Consider the following 20,123-nt stretch of genomic DNA (forward strand, 5'->3'; position numbering starts at 1 on the left):
AGAGGGGTGCAAAAAGCCATGGAAATTCATGACACCAGCTGAAATCTGTCAGTAATTAGAAAACAATCCTGCCACCTGTTGAAAAATTTTAGCTAGTTCAACTGATGGCCTATAAAAAGGTGTCTCATTACCAAGGTTCCACACAATAAACATTTTATGATGGGTAAAAGCAGTGAGCTGTCTCAAGACCTTAACAACTTTATTGTTGCAAAACATACTGATGGCATTGGTTACAAAATTTCTAAACTACTAATGGATCCAGTGAGCACTGGTGAGAGTCCATGAGTGTGACGGGATCATTAGGAAGAGGGCAGCCTGAACTGGCCCTTGGCTAGGGGAAGCCGTACTGACCCTGATTCCAAAGATATGCCTGAAGGCGCTGATGTTTGGATTGCCTTCCTTACCCTGGCTCCTGAATAACTCGGGTCTAATGGACCCCCTCCTTCCACCCAAGAGAGGGCCAGGACAGGAGTGATTAATCTAACACAAATAAACAGATACGAAAACTCAAACTCGCAGCAATCACTCACAAAAGTATAGACAATCTGAGCTCATGTGGAAACTAAAGGAAGAGTGGAAGAAATCCGACAACAAGAGTATTTTCACAACACTCCAAACAGCAAACAGAAGTTCACCAGCAACAGGATATCAAAGCACAAGGACTGGGATCGCATAAGCTATCAGCATGGGAGACCACGCTCTACCAACATAAAAAGGACGTAGGTGACTTTGATAGGTATCCTGCAACATGTGACTCAAGCAGTAATCCACAGGCTAGCAGAAATGAATTCCTGCATGCCCGATTACTAACTAGCACAGCTGGTTGATGCAGGAGCCTGTCTGTGCAATTCAAAAGCCGTATCATGTGTGTCTGACTCTGCTGTGTGAAGTGTCCAGATGTAGTCCTGACATTTTGCGAGTTTTGAGCCAGAGACCATGTGACAGTACCGCTTCCTCTGAGTGGTCTCTGGATCCTCAGTACCAGGTCTCTCCAGATGACTGCAATGGAATGCCCTAACCAGACACTCTGTGTGGACACGAGCAACAGGCACTAAAGCCTTTTCCAAGTCACCACTGCATGTGACCTTGACAACTGTTCAGAACTTAGATCTTCTATAGTCACACACTGGGCTCTAACTGACTCTAAGGAAGCCGTCTTTTTTCCCCTACATACTAACCCCTTCCACTCTGGGCTAGTCCTAATTTCAACATAACCACTTACTACAATATTCCACATTATAGATTACATCACAATTCACATTACATTACCTTTACAATACACAGGACATAATACACATTACACTTCACGTGACAATAACACGATTGATGTCTTCAGGGGGAACACAACAACTAGTCCACTTACTTACAGCACATCCATAGATTTTTTTCCCTCTCCTTCTAAGGCCAGAGTCACACTTATGAGTAATTTGTGCGTAACTCGCATCACATCACCTAGCACAGCCTGCCGCTCTCTGGACAGCAGCGGTCAGCTGCATAGAAATGTATGCGGCTGACCCGCTCCTGTTTGGAGAGCGGAAGGCCTTGCTGGGTGATACGATGCAAGACTCGAGTGATTCACATCCAAGTGCAAATCCGGCCTAAAAGCCTTCACTTTTTTATTTTCCATTTACATAGCCATGTCACAGCTTTTTTAGCAGAACAGGTTGCAGGGTTTTTTTTTTGTATATACCTTTTCATTCTATCATATATGAATCTGAAAAATGGGGGAAAAAAACCCCCTAATATGTTGAAATTCAGAAAAAATATAATTCCACCATTGTTGGTTGGGTTCTGTTTTTTTACACTGTCCAGTGTGGGATACAAATGACCTTACAGTGCTGGCCAAAAGTATTGGCACCCCTGCAATTCTGTCAGATAATACTCAGTTTCTTCTTAAAAATGATTGCCATCACAATTCTTTGGTATTATCTTCATTAATTTTGCTTGCAATGAAAAAACACCAAAAGAGAATGAAACAAAAATCAAATCATTGATCATTTCACACAAAAATCCAAAAATGGGCCAGACAAAAGTATTGGCACCCTTAGCCTAATACTTGGTTGCACAACCTTTTAGCCAAAATAACTGCGAACAACCGCTTCCGGTAATCATCAATGAGTTTCTTACAATGCTCTCCTGGAATTTTAGACATTCTTCTTTGGCAAACTGCTCCAGGTCCCTGAGATTTGAAGGGGGCCTTCTCCAAACTGCCATTTTGAGATCTCTCCACAGGTGTTCTATGGGATTCAGGTCTGGACTCATTGCTGGCCACTTTAGTAGTCTCCAGTGCTTTCTCTCAAACCATTTTCTAGTGCTTTTTTGAAGTGTGTTTTGGGTCATTGTCCTGCTGGAAGACCCATGACCTCTGAGGGAGACCCAGCTTTCTCACACTGGGCCCTACATTATGCTGCAAAATTTGTTGGTAGTCTTCAGATTTCATAATGCCATGCACACGGTCAAGCAGTCCAGTGCCAGAGGCAGCAAAGCATCCCCAAACCATCAGGGAACCTCCGCCATGTTTGACTGTAGGGACCGTGTTCTTTTCTTTTGAATACCTCCTTCTTCTTCTTCTTCTTTTTTTTTTTTCCCTGTAAACTCTATGTTGATGACTTTTCCCAAAAAGCTCTACTTGTGTCTCATCTGACCAGAGAACATTCTTCCAAAATGTTTTAGGCTTTCTCAGGTAAGTTTTGGCAAACTCCAGCCTGGCTTTTTTTTGTCTCGGGGTAAGAAGTGGGGTCTTCCTGGCTATCCTACCATACAGTCCCTTTTCATTCAGACGCCGACATAGTACCGGTTGACACTTTTGTACCCTTGGACCCCAGGGCAGCTTGAACTTGTTTGGATGTTAGTCAAGGTTCTTTATCCACCCTCCGCACAATCTTGCATTGAAATCTTTCGTCAATTTTTCTTTTTCTTCCACATCTAGGGAGGTTAACCACAGTGCCATGGGCTTTAAACTTCTTGATGACACTGCGCACCGTAGACACAGGAACTTTCAGGAACTGCACCAAGGCAGGGTACTCAGACCCCGACTATGCTCGGAAGCCGCCGTAATGGTTAAATTCTCTGATTGTGGTCTGGACCTCAGGGGTTCATTCCCACCCAAGTCCCGTCAGAAGGCAACAGCCCAACTCGTCCGGATAAGAGCCACCGCCAATGGCCAGAGATCCAAGGGCCAGTGCCTGCGGGCAATAGGGCTCTCCCGACATGTACAAGCCGGGGAGCGGAATACCCGTGGGAATCCATAGGGGTCAAACACTTACACACAGGTGCAGGGAAAGACAGCCGCCACCAACCCGTCCATGGAGAGTGAAGAAGCCGCAGCCGACTGTGGGCCCCGTCCATCCAGCCGTTTGGTTTACCAGAGACTCTGTCATTGACTATCTGAGTGAGTACACCAGTGCCATCCGGCACAGCGCTGCACCGCTGCCCCGCATCCGCGCTGCCTCCCCGCATCGGCACCTGCACCTAGCTCCTACCCACCAACATCCATCCATCCAAACCCCCAAAAGGGTCCCCGAGACCAACCGCCCCTACCCACGGAGGGCCAACACCTCAGCTGCTCCCCGCCATCGCTCGCAGGAACCCCCGTCACCAGCAGCGGTGGTGCCCACCATCACCGCAACCCCGTGGGTGGCGTCACAACCGACATCCCACCACCAAACCTTCCCCCTTTTCACTCGTGGGCGAGGAGGCGCTGCTCAAGCCCCCGGGTCCGGCCCCGTGCTCGAGCCACCGAGGAGCAGAAGCACCGGACCCGATTGCCAGATATTCCCCCAGGCAAGCGGCGTTCCCCAAAAAACTCTCTCCGCCCGCGACAACTTGGCGTCACGAACAGGATCCTACCCATCTACTTACCAGTAGAAGTGCGCCTTGCAATAGCCGCCGGCGGTGTCCGGCCGAAAATTTTGAAATTCCGCCATCTTGGACACAAAAAGTTCCCACTCGAGCAGTCTTCCCAGAGCAGGAAAGGCGTGAAAGTGAAGCCCCGCCCCCTGAAGGAGGTGCCGGAAAGAACCAAGGGGGGGCGGGTAGAGGCCTGCCTCATGTAACCGAGGGGATGAAGGGCAGGGACGCCAGGACTTGCGCAAGATGTCTATTGGTGGAGACAGTGCTGGAGGAGCGGGTAAGCGACCCATGCCCCTGTGTCCCGAAGGGACCGGTCGCTGCGGCTGAGGGGCCCGGTCTGCATCCATTCACCCTGCTGCTTCCCCAGCCATCCGTACCGGTTGTCGCTGCCCCGCCAATCTGCTTGCTGCCCCCACCACAGGCAGCAGAATCCAACACTCCCGCCCCAGAGGACAAGCCTGTAGGCGCCGCCCGCGGACGGCCCTACGAACAGCCCACACCAATCCCGTTACCGTGGAAGGTTTCCCGGGAGGAGTCCGTTCGTGAGGCGAAGCAATCTGTCCCGGAAGTGACCCCACCTGAGAGAGTCCCGGCTCCGGCAGTCCGCCCAGCCGCGGAAGTAATGGAGGCCGCCAGCAAACAGGCCCAGCAGGTGAGGCCTGCCGTCCCTGATAGCCACGCCTCGGCTGAGGCAGCGCCGGGTCGCCGCTGTAGAGCAGCATCCCAGGCTGTGTCACCGTGGGACTCCCCAGCAGTGGTGCCGGTCGTAGCTGCTACAGGGGGGAGATTTGGCGGGGCCCGACCCGTGCGCAGCAGGAGTGCGCAAGTGCCCCCTTTTGGGATCGGCAGCCGAGCCAGCTGGGCCGCGAGATTGCCGCTAGGGAGCAGCAGAGAGCCAAAGTGTTGGCCCGTACAATACGGGAGAAGGACAACCTGCGAAACTCCACCTACCGGTCGCGGGGCCCGCTGTACGAGGGCCAGGTCAGGCGATTCGACCCCCAGCGGGGGTACGGATTTATTTATGAACCAGGCCTGGAGGCCGAGATCTTTGTGGCTCGCAGGTATGTGAATTCCCATCTCCCGACGGGCCCCCCGAGCCGTGACCTGCAACCGGGTGATCTGGTGACCTAAACCCGACATTGCGGGGAGAGGGGCTGGTTTGCCCTGGATGTAAGGGAAAGAGCAAGCCGCAGTATTCTGAGGCGGCCCCAGTCCCCTCCCCCACCGACCCGTCCGGATGTAGAGCTGGAGGAGGAGTATGAGGAAGGTGACCTCAAGTGATTGGCAGCGGACTTCCATTGCAAAAGAACCGTTGTCCCCGTTGGGACCATCAGTATGTTTTGTTCCCTTTTTGCCGCATTACCACTCTGAAAAAGCCCACATGAGAAACTACTCATGAACATGGCCGAGAACTTGCAGGCCACCCACGAACTAGTGGGTTTGTAAATAATTGTGGGCTGGAGTCCCGTTGACCACCTCCGGAGAGGCAGGTTGGAGGATGGACCCGCAGCGGAGCAGGCTGGGGTCCGGTCACCACCAGGACCGGTGACCATCCTCTGGGGTCAGGGGTTCCCCTGGACGTGGGGTCCCCTGAATGACAGTCGGGTGCGAGACACCGTACCCGTTCCCGCTTGGGCAACCTGAATCAGGTTCTGCTTTCCGGACTGGGGAAGAGGGGTACTGCCTGTTTCTTAGGGGCAGCATCAAGGTTGAGGTTGTTTGGGTGGGGAAGCGGAAGAAATGGGACCCGTCCGTTATTATTAAAAATATTATTATTCATGTTTGCAACGTTTAAGTGACATGCCTCCCGTAAGGGAAGATTTGAAATGCATACTGTTTTTTGTTTTTATATTTTTCAGAAAAATAAAACCGGTGGTGGACGGGCAGCCCGCGGACGGTCTGCGTTTTACCAAGGCGGAGTATGACGCCCTGGACCACAGGGGTCATAGAACACCATCACACACATACACACCCCCCTTCCCTGGTAGGGACTATTCGTCAAACAAAAACCCTTGTTGCCTCCTCCAGGGTCTGATGTCCACACCAGGTGGGGCGGAGCCAGGCGGTTGGCCCCACCCACCGAGGAGTTCACATGCCTGGAGGTGGGAAAAACAGTTAGTTGAAGTTTTAGTTTGGAGTTGAGTGGAGTGAAAGTAGAGACTGTGAGTGTCTGGGTCGGAGCCCAGGCACCGTTAGCAAGGTCGGCAGACGGTGGTGGCTGTCTGCAGGAGTTAGTGGACGTCTGCGTAACTGTAACGGGGGCAGGGGGCGCCTCAGGGGGTGTAGTCGGATCCCCTCGCCTTGTGGGCCGCAGGCTGAACCCCGGCCCGGCCGTCACTTGCAAAACAGGTGTCTTGTTGGGGCCCATTCATGACAGCGTTCTTTCTGTGCTCTCCAGCTCCTTCTTCACTTTCAGGAAAGAGACAATTGCAGGCAGCAGATAAACCAAACACCGATTTATTAAACAAAGCTTCCATCTTTTTGTTTGCAGCAGGTTTACTTTAGTACGTTACAAGTTTCAGGTCCTTTTCTACAAAAACGGTTTCCTTTTCTCTACGGGCACTTTCCTTTGCCTGCAGGGGACATACGTTAACCCCCTAGTAGCTGCGCTCTAACCCGGATTTACTGTAGGGCAGATCCAGCATACACTACCGGCTCTGGATAAGTTCTCACCTCTCCACTTCTTTGTCAGGGCACTAACCTTCGCCTGCAGGGGCCACTTGTTATCCCCCTGATAGCTGCACTCCACTCTAGTACACACCACCGGCTCCGGACTAGTCCCAACTCTTCCACCGTTTCTCATGGGTTTCCTCTGCTTTCTAGCCAAGAGTACTCACTCAGGCTGACTGCCTCATCTCACTCCCACACTCTGCCCCGTCACCTAAGACCGAGCTTGCTCGCCTCTCACATCTCACTGCACACTGGACTGAGTGGACTCTGCATTCAGAGCCCTTCCTTCCCCACCTAGGCTGCCCTGCCCCTTCCTTCCCTGCCACTGTTACCAGGGGAACCACTGCTCTACACTGGCACCTAGTGGGGAAACAGTTTATGACAGGTAACATTTTACCATTAACATTTACAATTTGCCACCATACTACTGTGGCGTCTTCAGGGGGGGGAAAACAGCTCCTTCACTACCAGGGGTCCGACTACCCCTTACATAACCATAGGACCGGGGTCGGGCGGTGGCCCGCCGGTACCGAACCGGGGAGCAGATTGAAGCTAAGCACCAAGGCAGGGTACTCAGATCCCGACTAGGCTCGGAAGCCGCCGTAACGGTCAAATTCTCTGATTGTGGTCTGGACCTCAGGGGTTCATTCCCACCCAAGTCCCGTCAGAAGGCAACAGCCCAACCCGTCCGGATAAGAGCCACCGCCAACGGCCAGAGATCCAAGGGCCAGCGCCTGTGGGCAAAACGAGCTCTCCCGACACGTACAAGCCGGGGAGCGGACCACCCGTGGGAATCCATAGGGGTCAAACACTTACACACAGGTGCAGGGAAAGACAGCCGCCACCAACCCGTCCGGGGAGAGTGAAGAATCCGCAGCCGACTGTGGGCCCCGTCCATCCAGCCGTTTGGTTTACCAGAGACTCTGTCATTGACTATCTGAGTGAGTACACCAGTGCCATCCGGCACAGCGCTGCACCGCTGCCCTGCATCCGCGCTGCCTCCCCGCATCGGCACCTGCACCTAGCCCCTACCCACCAACATCATCCATCCAAACCCCCAACCGGGGCCCCGGGACCAACCGCCCCTACCCACGGAGGGGCCAACACCTCAGCTGCTCCCCGCCATCGCTCCCGGGAACCCCCGTCACCAGCAGCGTTGGTGCCCACCATCACCACAACCCCGTGGGTGGCGTCACAACCGACATCCCACCACCAAACCTTCCACCATTTCACTCGTGGGCGAGGAGGGGCTGCTCGGGCCCCCGGATCCGGCCCCGTGCTCGAGCCACCGAGGAGCAGAAGCACCGGACCCGAGCGCCAGAGATTCCCCCAGGCGAGCGGCATTCCCCAAAAACTCCTCTCCGCCCGCGACACATGCAGCAACTTTTCAATTTATTTATTAACAATCTTCTGTTCTCCGGTACAGAGGGATGTTAATCTTTACTGCTCGTTGCTTAAACTGCATGGTCGCCGGTCTTTCATTGGTGGCCGGTCTCCTAGGCAAAACAAAGTGCGCTATTAAGCTCCTTTTGTATAGAGCTTCTAAATGCTGCTCTGAAGCTGGCTAAATATAACCAGCTTCAATGCCTCTGCGCACCTCTAAAGCTGCGGAGGAAAAGCTGCTTTAGGCTATGCACACACCGTTAATGCGTTTTTTGGTGCAGATTGTGGCCCAAATCTGCATGTCTCTCAAAATTCCAGCAAAGTCTATGAGAATTCTGAAGTGCTGTGCGCATGTTGCTTATTTTTTACTTGCAGATTTGGTGCAGAAAATAAACTACAGCATGTCAATTGTTGATGCGTTTTTAGCCCTTCCATCCATTGACTTGATTAACAAAAAAAAGGCACCAAAAAGGCATTCGTTTTTGTTAATTTTTTTGCCAGAAGGTGCAGATTTCATGCAGAAAATTTCTGCACCAAATCTGCCTGTAAAATTAGAAAGCACAATAGGGTTTTACCTGGATAACAATTAAAATATGTTAAGAGTGCCACTCACCTGGCAGGGTTGGGGAAGGCACAACCCCTATAACACGCATACGAGATGATGGCGGCTGCCGTAGCTCCACGTGCATTAAATATTAGGTGCTGGAGAGAAGATAGGATATCATGTTGCGCTACCGCCAATGAAAAGAGTTGTTGATTTAATTGTATATTTTTATTCTATAGGTCGACGTGTTTCTGGCATCAAGTCCCCTTCATCAGGACCAAGAAAATCAACAGAGTCTCTTTGAAACGCGTCGACCTATAGAATAAAAATATACAATTAATCAACAACTCTTTTGATTGGCGGTAGCGTGGCATGATACCCGATCTTCTCCCCAGCACCTAATATTGCACCAAATCTGCAGCATGCGCACATAGACTTATACAGCAACAATGGAGAGTGCCCAGTTAGGGCCAGCGGCTCAATCGTGCCACTAGTCCGAATTGTCAGTCAATCGGGAGCGCGCTGCCCCTCAGCACACAGGAATTAGACATGAACATTTGAGGTGAACCCTTTAACAAGCTCAAAATTTTAAAAATAGCCTTTAGTGTAGTTTTCTCTTTTGATTGTTTAGTGAATTAGACTGGATCTTTATTAAAAAAAACTATTGCTGTATAAATCATTCTGAATTTCTTAATTTTCTGCAGACTATATTTTTATCTGCCTATTTCCTATCCGGTGCACATGGCTGCAGAACCCTTCTTCTTATGCTTGTCATGTACTTGTGCATACACAGCAATGGGCACGGCAGGTCGCCCCATACCTACGCCATTACTACGCACACACTGTGATGCGGCCGTCTGCTTTCCAGTCTATGCCTCCCTCACTTCCTATGTTTCTCCTTCTACAGCCAGACTTATTTTTAGCCACTTCGTCAGCCCAGAGTCTTCTCTGGTTTTGTTACCATAGAAACGTCTGTTAGAGGTACCGGAGTCACAGGAAAAGGCTTCTTCCTAGGTTTTCTATGAAGGGAATATGCTCCTCTCCCTGTGATTGCCAATATCCTCAATCCAGCTAAGCGTAAAGAAGCAGAAGAAATCTGGCAATGAGCTAATAATCATCTGGCAGGGGCTGCCCTGCAATCAGCTAGTGACAATATATATATATATTCAGTATATATAATATACACGTATTAATCAAAAAATAGGAAATTCCTGGATAATTTGTGATAACTAATATAATCGTAGGAACAGCTCAATAGATCTATAGCGGTATTGCAGAATATGCTCATCCGCTAATAATAAACCTATCGCTCCTGCCTGTGCCGTAGCTTCCATCTCCTTAAATAGAACCTGAATAACTATACCTTCTACTACAGAAACTTTACCCTTAAAAATTGATATTGGAATAGTAATAAGTTCCACAATTGGATGTGTTTTTAATTATTTTTTTTTTTTCCTGTGCTGAGATAATCTTATATATATATATATATATATATATATATATATATATATATATATATATATATATATATATATATATATGCCCCTGCTATGTACTGTGTAATGGCCGTGTCTGACCGTACAGGGACATGGTCTGATCATACTATATCTTCTGGGCCGGGGAGGAAGGACAAGAGTATACAGATAGCACAGCATGGGACTGCAAATTGTTTCTTTGAGGTAAAACATTTTTTTAAAACAGGCAGGGAGATGTTTTACCTCACAAAATGAATCATGTGTGATCCTGTGCTGTGCTATCTATATACTCTTGTTTACGCCTCTGCCGAGGAGATGTGGTATGATCAGACCATGTCCCTGTACAGTCACATAGCCATTACACAGCACATAGCAGGGACACATTTATAAGATTATCTTGGCAGAGGAACATTTTTTTTAAAACCCATCCAATTGTGAAAAATATTATTAATATCACTTTAAAAATGAATTTTATTACTTTCAATTAAAATAAATGAATCAACAACCGCACACCTGTGTGAATACAATTTATACACCCCTCAAAAAACATATGGTACACAATTGAAGGGGAGGAGACCAGGGCAAGAATACACATACCAATATAGATGAGGATAGCAAATGAGGTGGACAAAAACCGCCACAGTCAAATGACTATTCTTTAAGACAGAATCAAGGTATTGCTAGCCAAAAATGATGGTAGTAGTCAATACGTCAATGGTAATCAGGGGTATCCCCAAATGAAGATCAGCAATAATGAGTTAGACGGTCAGAATCATAGCCAGTGATGTCATATCCTAGGTGCCATTAGTTTTTTATAGATGTATTTATTAATAAAGAAAAAGAAAATCTGATTAATCACACCATGCCATCTTCTGTTTTAATTTCTGGTGTACACATCCATTGTAGGTGCTTTTGGCTATAGATAGCGGTCAGCCTGGGTACTATTTACTCTCGCTTACAGATCCTTGAGAAAGTATTCGGCCCTCCTTGAATTTTTCAACCTTTTCCCACATTTCAGGGTTCAAACAAAGATAAAAATTTTAATGTTATGGTGAAGAATCAACAACAAGTGGGACACAATGGTGAAGTTGAATGAAATGTATTGCTTATTTTAAACTTTTATAAAAAAATAGCTGAAAATTGGGGCGTGCAATGTTATTCGTCCCCTTTACTTTCAGTGCAGCAAACTCACTCCAGAAGTTCATTGAGTATCTCTGAATGATCCAATGTTGTCCTAAATGACTGATGATAAATAAAATCCACCTGTGTGTAATCAAGTCTCCGTATAAATGCACCTGCTCTGTGATAGTCTCAGTGTTCTGTTTAAAGCACAGATAGCATCATGAAGACCAAGGAACACAACAGGCAGGTCTGTGATACTGTTGTGGAGAAGTTTAAAGCCAGATTTGGTTACAAAAAGACTTACAAAACTTTAAACATCCCAAGGAGCACTGTGCAAGCGATCATATTGAAATGGAAGGAGTATCATACCACTGCAATCTACCAAGACCTGGACAGCCCTCAAAAATTTAATCTCAAACAAAGAGAAGACTGATCAGAGATGCAGCCAAGAGGCCCATGATCACTCTGGATGAACTGCAGAGCTCTACAGATGAGGTGGGAGAGTCTGTCCATAGGACAACAATCAGTCGTACACTGCACAAATCTGGCCTTTATGGAAGAGTGGCAAGACGAAAGCCATTTCTCAAAGATATCCATAAAAAGTGTCATTTAAAGCTTGCCACAAGCCACCTGGGAGACACACCAAACATGTGGAAGAAGGTGCTCTTGTCAGATGAAACCAAAATCGAACTTTTTGGGCACAATGCCAAAGGATATGTTTGGCATAAAACGCAACACAGCTCATCACCTTGAACACACCATCCCCACTGTCAAACATGGCAGTAACATGCTTTGGGCCTGCTTTTCTTCAGCAGGGACAGGGAAGATGGTTAAAATTGATGGGAAGATGGATGGAGCCAAATACAGGACCATTCTTGAAGAAAACCTGTTGGAGTCTGCAAAAGACCTGAGACTGGGACGGAGATTTGTCTTTCAACAAGACAATGATTCCAAACATAAAGCAAAATCTACAATGGAATGGTTCACAAATAAACATATCCAGGTGTTAGAATGGCCAAGTCAAAGGCCAGACCTGAACCCAATCATGAATCTGTGGAAAGAGCTGAAAACTGCTGCTCACAAACGCTCTCCATCCAACCTCGCTAAGCTCCAGCTATATGCAAAGGAAGAATGGGCAAGAACTTCAGTCTCTCGATGTACAAAACTAATAGGCACATACCCCAAGCGACTTGCAGCTGTAATCGCAGCAAAGGTGGCGCTACAAAGTATTAACTTAAAGGGGCCGAATAATATTGCACGCCCCAATTTTCAGTTCATGCTTATTTTAAACTTTTATAAAAAATAAACAAATTACGTTCAACTTCACAATTGTGTCCCACTTGTTGATTCTTCACCATAAAATTTACATTTTTTATCTTTATGTTTGAAGCCTGAAATGTGGGAAAAAGTTGAAAAATTCAAAGGGGCCAAATCCTTTCGCATGGCATTGTATATACTAGCATAATGTTGCATATTGTCATCACTGTCCCCATTGGGGCTCACAACCTATATCAGAATGTCTTTTGCGTGCAGTAGGAAATCCACATAAACGTGAGGAGAACCTCAAATACTCCATGATGATGTACTTGGTGGAATTGGAGCCAGGACCCCATGCTGTTCAGCACGTTTTGCTTGCTGCAGCTCTATAAACCTTTTTCTATGATTTTCTTTGTGTTCTGGCTCCTTTGTATCAAAGCCAGCAGTAACTTTTTCAGTAAATGTTGTTACAGTAGCTCCTCTGTGGGATCAAACCCAGCAAGCTAGACTTTACTTTCCACATGAGGCTTGGTCATCCATGATCACGTCACCATTCCACCAAACAGTCCTCCCTTGGATGACTTTTATTAAGCAGTAACCACTTCATAACTGGAACATACCATTTTGGAAATCCTCTAACCTAGTCATCCAAATATCACATTTGTCACTTTTGCAATTCCCTCACATTTGTTTGCTCATATTTCCCACCATTGCATAAACCATTGAAAAAGGAAATGTTGATACTAAATTGTCAAATTAATCATTAAAGTACTAGTCAAAATAACCGAGAAACCACATGATGTAGAGTTAGGCTAGGTTCACACTTCCGTTGTTTTGCATCATTCACAATCCGTCGCCTTGAGGAATTACGGTATCCTGCAAAATATTTTGCAGGAATCCAGTTTTTCCCCATAGACTTCTATTAGTGACGGATTGCGACTGATGATGCTGCGTTGCATCCGCTGCGTCGCGGTCAGTTGTTTTTTATCTGACCACCGGGCGGGTGCAACGCAGCCTGTAATGATTTTTGAGCAGCGCAATCCATAGGATTGTAAATATCGGGTAACTAACCAAAGCGCATTGCTTGGTTACCCGATGTGTATCCTGGTTACGTGTGCAGGGAGCCAGAGAGAGCATGCGCAGTGAAATCCTACGGATTGCGCTGCTCAAAGTTACAGGCTGCGTTGCTCCCGCCCGGCGGTCAGTTAAAAAATGACTGACCGCGACGCAGCGGATACAACGCAGCATCATGAGTCGCAATCCGTCACTAATAGAAGTCTATGGGGAAAAACTGGATTCCTGCAAAATATTTTGCAGGATACCGTAATTCCTCAAGGCGACGGATTGTGACTGATGCAAAACAACGGAAGTGTGAACCTAGCCTAACCAAGCAATGCGCTTTGGTTAGTTACCCGATATTTACAGTGGTTACGTGTGCAGGGAGCCAGCGCTAAGCGGTGTACTCTGGTATCCAAGATAAATATCGGGTAACCAAGCAAAAAGTGCTTTGCTTTTAGTTACCCGATATTTACCCTGGATACGTGTGTAAGGAGGCCGACACTTCCCCACTCGGCTCCGCCCCCTCCCGCACTCTGCATGTGTACACACACACACACACTCACTTGTCTCCAGCCCTGCAGTCCCCGTGGCACTGACGTCCTCAGCGCCACGGCCCCGCTCGGCTCCGCCCCCTCGTGCTCCGCCCCCCGCACACAACGGAGTCCGACAATGATTTCTGTTCTTTGTCATCCGTTTTACAACGCATCAGTCACATGCGTCAAGCAACGCAATGTGACTGATGCAAAACAACGGAAATGTGAACCTAGCCTTAGACGATTTGTTTTACTAAAGCAAATGAACTGGGAGAGGTGACAGATCCACTTTATTTATAATTTTACATTTACAGACTTTAAAAGCCTTATTTTTTTTTAAAGGGAGTCGGTCACCCCCACCACTGAAATTACCATGTATACATTCATATAGAGGACTTGGCCCCTATACAAATCATACTATACTGTACTGTACTATATTGTATATCCAAATAATTAGAGGTTGCACTCCAGGTAGATAGTGTAAAAAAAAAAAAAAATGATTGATATTGGCCCATGTGACAAGAAGCTTGAGAGAGGTTCACACTCTGGGGGTCACTAACTATCAATCATTTAGGACTTTAGCTACGTAGTATATTTTCATATACTGTACTTGGTAGATTTGGTAAATATCTGTGAGACTTGGTACCAAGAATTTTTTTCCTAGCTAGTCAGGGGCGAACATATCTTTAATGCAGCTTATGCGGCCGCACAGGGGCCCAATAAGTGAGGGGGGGCAGGGGGCATTTCTACCTCCAAATCAGGTGAAATAGTGCACTTTTCTGAGCTCTTTGGCTGCAAAGGGCCCATAAATTGTTCTTACACTGAGGCCTTTTTCTGTCTGTCTAAGCCAGTATAGCTAATGCTGCTTCAACTTTTTTTCTCGCCCGCTTTGTTTGTAGTGTAGATGTAGTGCCCCTGATACCCTTAGGGCACTACAGGGAACTGCATTCTCTTGGGGATGCAGGACCTACCCCCTGGGACCTAGAGTATTCGTGCCAAAACCACCAAAGCACAACCAAAATCCTACTTCTCCACTTAACACCAGGCATAGAGGGTTAACCATGTAAGGGGATGGGCACCATGGAAAGGAACGAGTCCCTGGGATTAGCCAGCCTAGTGGGAGGGGTCAGCAGTCAGTCAGAGAGTAGAGTGTGTAGCACACAGGAGAGGTGTGCGGACGTGCCGGAGCTGGGTCCATGCAGCGGTGACCAGAGGGCACAGGAGAGAGGTCGCCAGGTCGGGTACCGGAGATACCGCTGAGACCAGAGCATGGGCCCTAGATCAGGCACCAGTTCTACACTGCTTGATAAATACCTGCCCGGTGAGGACACCTTCACGGACTTCACCGAACAAAATTATCCGGGGGCATCCGCAGTAAACTAGGATCCGGGCTCGGACACTTACCTCCCCGCAGGGTCCGCACTGCCCGCCATACGGAGGAGACTGTATCTAAAAAAAGGACAGTTGGGCCCCAAACGCTCCACGCTACGGGGACCCAACCAACAGAGAGTGCCGGGGACAGAGCAACCTGGGTCACTACATTGGCATTGATACTCCAAGGGACCTGAACCAGTAATCCAAGGCCCCGAGTGAGTAGAGATTGTTAAAGACAATCTGGTGTGGTCTCCGTTATTACCCCTCATCATCTCCCAGGCACGGCCCTACCTGTGGCAGGCCTAACATCATTGCTGCAATCACCACCAGCTCTGAGAGTACCCACATTTAGCAGTGGCTGTTCTCCATCCTTAACCGCAACCCGCAGGTGATGTCACATGACATTAACTATTCTCCCCTTGTAAATATACCCCCCTTACAAAAAAGGGGCCCAGGGCACGGAACCGGGCAACGGCCACCAAAGTGACATCCCTAACGGTATATTCTGCCCGGGACCGAGTACCCCATTCACTGGGCGCCACATAGATTTTATTTATTTTGTTTTCTGGAAAAAAAAAAGTTTATCACATATGTAAATGAGGGTTTTCCAGTGCACCCTTGGCATGGTCAAGTGTTTGGTGTACCATTCTGGTGATTAACAGCGTTCCTATGAGCACTGCTTGTATTGAATTCTCAGCTGTGCACACACTGACACTGCAGGGGCTGAGCGATCACAAAATATAAGTGTGTGCTGGTACCGGCTAATCCGCCTGTCCTGTCTGCAGCAGATACTCGCAGCACACAGGATTGCACAGCAACCGGCGGCCAGTGTTGAGACAGGGGAACCCGACAGTGCCCATGTACTCTGACACTGCAGGAACCAAGGACACACACAATGTCAATGTTTTTAGGTTGGAGGATTCCATACAGACAGCACTCCTTGGAGAACAGTCAATCATTGCAAGGGGAGGAGCAGAGAAAGGTAACGTAGAGAGCTAAAAAATCCAAGAACACATACCTCGCAATGGATACAACAAAATGCCCCGTTTACTTAGTCATGGCCAAAACTGTTGGCACTCTTGACATTGTTCCAGAAAATGAAATCTTTCTCCCAAATTATTGCAATTACATGTTTTGTTATACACGTTTGTTTCCTTTGTGTGTATTGTAACTACAAAAAAAAATGCAGTTAAAAAAAAGTGAATTGGACATAATTTTACACAAAATCCCAAAAATGGGCCAGACAATTTTGTCGTCACCCTCAACTTAATATTTGGTTACACACTTTTTTAAATAAATAAATGTAATCAATTGCTTCCTGTAACCGCTTCTTCCACTTCTCATCTGGAAGTTTGGATCACTCTTCTTTTGTAAACTGCTCCAGGTCTCATCTTGGAAGGCGCTGTCTCCCAACAGCAATTTTAAGATCTCTCCACAGGAGTTCAATAGGCTCTACATCTAGACTCATTGCTGCCAGTTCAGAACTCAACAGCGCTTTGCTTCCATCCATTTCTGGGGGCTTCTTGAAGTATGTTTGGGGTCATTGTCCTTCTGGAAGACCTATGACCTAGGACACAAACCCAGCTTTCTGACACTGGGCACTAAATTGTGACCCAAAATTCTTTGGTAATCTTCAGATTTCATGATGCCTTGCACAGTGTCAAAACACCTAGTGACAGAGGCAGCAAGACAATCCCAAAACATCTTTGAACCTCCACCATATTTGACTGTAGGCAAGGTGTTATTTTCTTTGTAGGTCTCATTCCATTTTCGGTAAACAGTAGAATGATGTGCTTAACCAAAAAGCTCTATTTTGGTCTCATCTGTCCACAAGACACTTTCCTAGAAGGATTTTGGCTTGATTGTGTACATTTTGGCAAACTGCAGTCTAGCTTTTTTTAATGTCTTTGTGTCAGCAGTGGGGTCCACCTGGATCTCCTGCCATAGCATTTCATTCAAATGTCAACTGACAATTAGCACCGACACTAATGCACCCTGAGCCTACAGGACAGCTTGATTTTCTTTGCAACTTGTTTGGGGCTGCTTATTTACCATCCGGACTATCTTGCATTGGAACCTTTCATCAATTTTTCTCTGTGGTCTACGTCAAGGAGATTAGCTACAGTGGCATGGGTTGAAAACTTCTTAATTATATTGCACACCATGGACAAAGGAACATCAAGCTCTCTTGGAGATGGACATGTATCCTTGATATTCTTGATATTTTTTAAAATTTTTGGTTCTCAAGTCTTCAAACTGTTTTTTCTTCTTTGTTCTCCTTACTTAGCGTGGCACACACAGAATCAATGCAAAGATTGAGTGAACTTCTCCCCTTTTTTATCTGGTTTCAGGTGTGATTTTCATATTGCCTACACGCGTTACTTGCCACAGATTAGTTTGAAAGAGCATCACATGCTTGAAACAAATTTGTTTACACACGCACAAAATTGAAAGGGTGCCAACAACTTTGTACTGCCAATTTTAGGGTTTTGTGTGAAATTATGTCCAATTTTCAGTGTGTGTTCCAATACACACAATAGAAAAAAAACATGTGTAAGACAAAATGTGTAATTGAAATAATTTATGAAATATTTCATTTTCTGGAACCATTTCAATGGTGCCAACGCTTTTGAGCATGACTACATGATGTAAAACCTGTTTTTACATAAAACAAAATAATTAAAATCTGTATCCAAGGTGTGATTTTTCTAGGGGCTAATTTCCCTCGTATGAGTGTATAAAACTGGTGTACTTTCTGTTTTGGGGGTGACCGAATCCTTATAATAAAAAGTATGGTGGGAATTGGCTATCATGACCTTGTTGTTAAACTGGTCACACTACACACATAGATTAAAGTGCTTAGAGAGAAAGTATTTCTTGGCTACTGGTAAGCGCACCCTGCATCTGTGAATTTCTACGCCTGTTATAATAAATTTTATACAATCTGCTAAACCATCTGCTGTTAGTTAAAATCTTCTGTCTGTTGACCAAATGTCTTGTTAAACCTGTAGGCACCTTTTATTTATTAGATGTTAGGTTTGACCACACAACGGGTTGAATGGCCCAGTCCTATTGGTTAGATATTATTATATGTAACCTTCAGATCATAACTGCAGATAAATATCTTATGGAAATCAATAGAAAGTATTGATCATAATGGAAAATGTGATAAAAGGGAAATCTGTACGAATGATCTTTTAAATGCACTGAGGAGGTCACACGAAGGTTAGATGTGCTCTGGCCACTTGACATAAGAGAGGAATTGAGGAAGCTCTAAACAGTTAAAACATTTTGGATATATTTTTCTATTTGTATCATCACTTCTGATTTTCAGGCTCCATATCTCACCATCCACTACAACTCTGATCGTGCGATTACTTTCATTTTATAGACCGTTATCTTGGCTATGTCATACATAAATTTGACCAGCAACAATTAAGCATATCTTTAGTTATGCAGTTTCTTGTCATATCTCTGCATTGTTACTATTTTGCTGCTGGTTGTGGAAATATCATCTTTTCTTCCAATATACTACAGATTATTCCCAAGCAAAAAGTTACTAGTTTGAATGGAGGAGCAGCCATTAAGAAGATTTCCCAAGAAAAGAGAAACTGCACCATCCACCTCATCGACAGCGGGCTGTCTGCCAAGAAAATTGACAAACTGTATTATGTGCGTGCCATGACAGATGGAAGAATATGAAATTAAGTCCGTACATCTAAGAGGTGGACATCCAGGCAAAATATCAGTCAACAAGTCAGCTGATCGCAAAGTCTATCAGTTTTGGAACAACAAACACGGCAGTGGAGACAGCTCGTCTGCTTTGTAATAATAGTGAGATCATGCATGGTCATCCATGAGAGCACCATGCTACACATGTTAGACAAGTCTGGAATGGTGGCCAGAAAAAAAGTGAAGAAGCCTACTTGCAAAATAGTATGAAAAATGGACCAAATAAAGTTTGGGTAATTTAGATCAGTGAGATGACAGTCAGTAGACTAGGCTCTGATGGGTGCAAATGGGTCTGAAAGAAACAAGGGGAAAGGGGCTAATTGAGAAATTGAAGGAATTGCGAAGTTCAGTGCAGGAAGCCTGATGATATGAGGGTGTTTCACAGACAAAGGCGTTGGATACTTAACCTGGATCGGTGGTGGTCTTAGTGCTGAGCTATATGTGGGGATCTTACAAGACGAGATACTTCGTACACTCAAGAACTATTGGTATGAAAAGGAGGACATAGTGTTCCAGCAGGACAATGACCTGAAGCATATGTCAAGATTGGCAAAGAACTGGTTCAGTGACCATGAAGTAGGGTAAAGGTGAAGAAAAAGCTTTATACGGGTACATACCCAAGTGAGTTGACCAGTATCCACCAACATTGCGCCCGTGTAGAAGAGGCCTGGGATCAGATATCGGTTGAGATATGATTGCATCTGATCAAGAGCATGCCCAGAAGGATTCAGGCAGTGTTGACAGCCAAACATGGATTTCCAAAATACTAACAAAATAAATAAATCATTTTTGCAGCAAAACAATAACAATGCAGGGACATGACAAAAATCTGCATAATAAATCACATGCTAAATGGTTGCAACTCAAATTTATGTATGAGCTAGCCAAGATGATTGTCTATCAAATGAAGATAGTCTCATACTCAAAGCTGTAGTGGATGGTGAGATATGAAGCTTGACAGTTACCCTATTGCTCGCCAGTGTACATCTATAGGTGAAGGGATGTTTTTGCATCTACTGAAGAATAGTGTCTATACAATGTTGCGCTTGGTTTGTAGGTTTATCTTTAGACCACTAATACTTATGTAACGGTGGCGATTATTTCCTTATTACTCAATAGTTG

General features: G+C 46.2%; 1 protein-coding gene across 1 annotated transcript in view; it reads left to right on the forward strand.

The window, feature by feature from the left end:
• Window positions 1-20,123, forward strand: part of SGPP2 (sphingosine-1-phosphate phosphatase 2) — a 93,381-nt gene that overhangs the window by 63,381 nt on the left and 9,877 nt on the right. The window lies entirely within an intron of this gene.

Source organism: Anomaloglossus baeobatrachus, chromosome 3 (genome assembly GCF_048569485.1).
Source record: "Anomaloglossus baeobatrachus isolate aAnoBae1 chromosome 3, aAnoBae1.hap1, whole genome shotgun sequence".
Classification (NCBI taxonomy): domain Eukaryota; kingdom Metazoa; phylum Chordata; class Amphibia; order Anura; family Aromobatidae; genus Anomaloglossus; species Anomaloglossus baeobatrachus.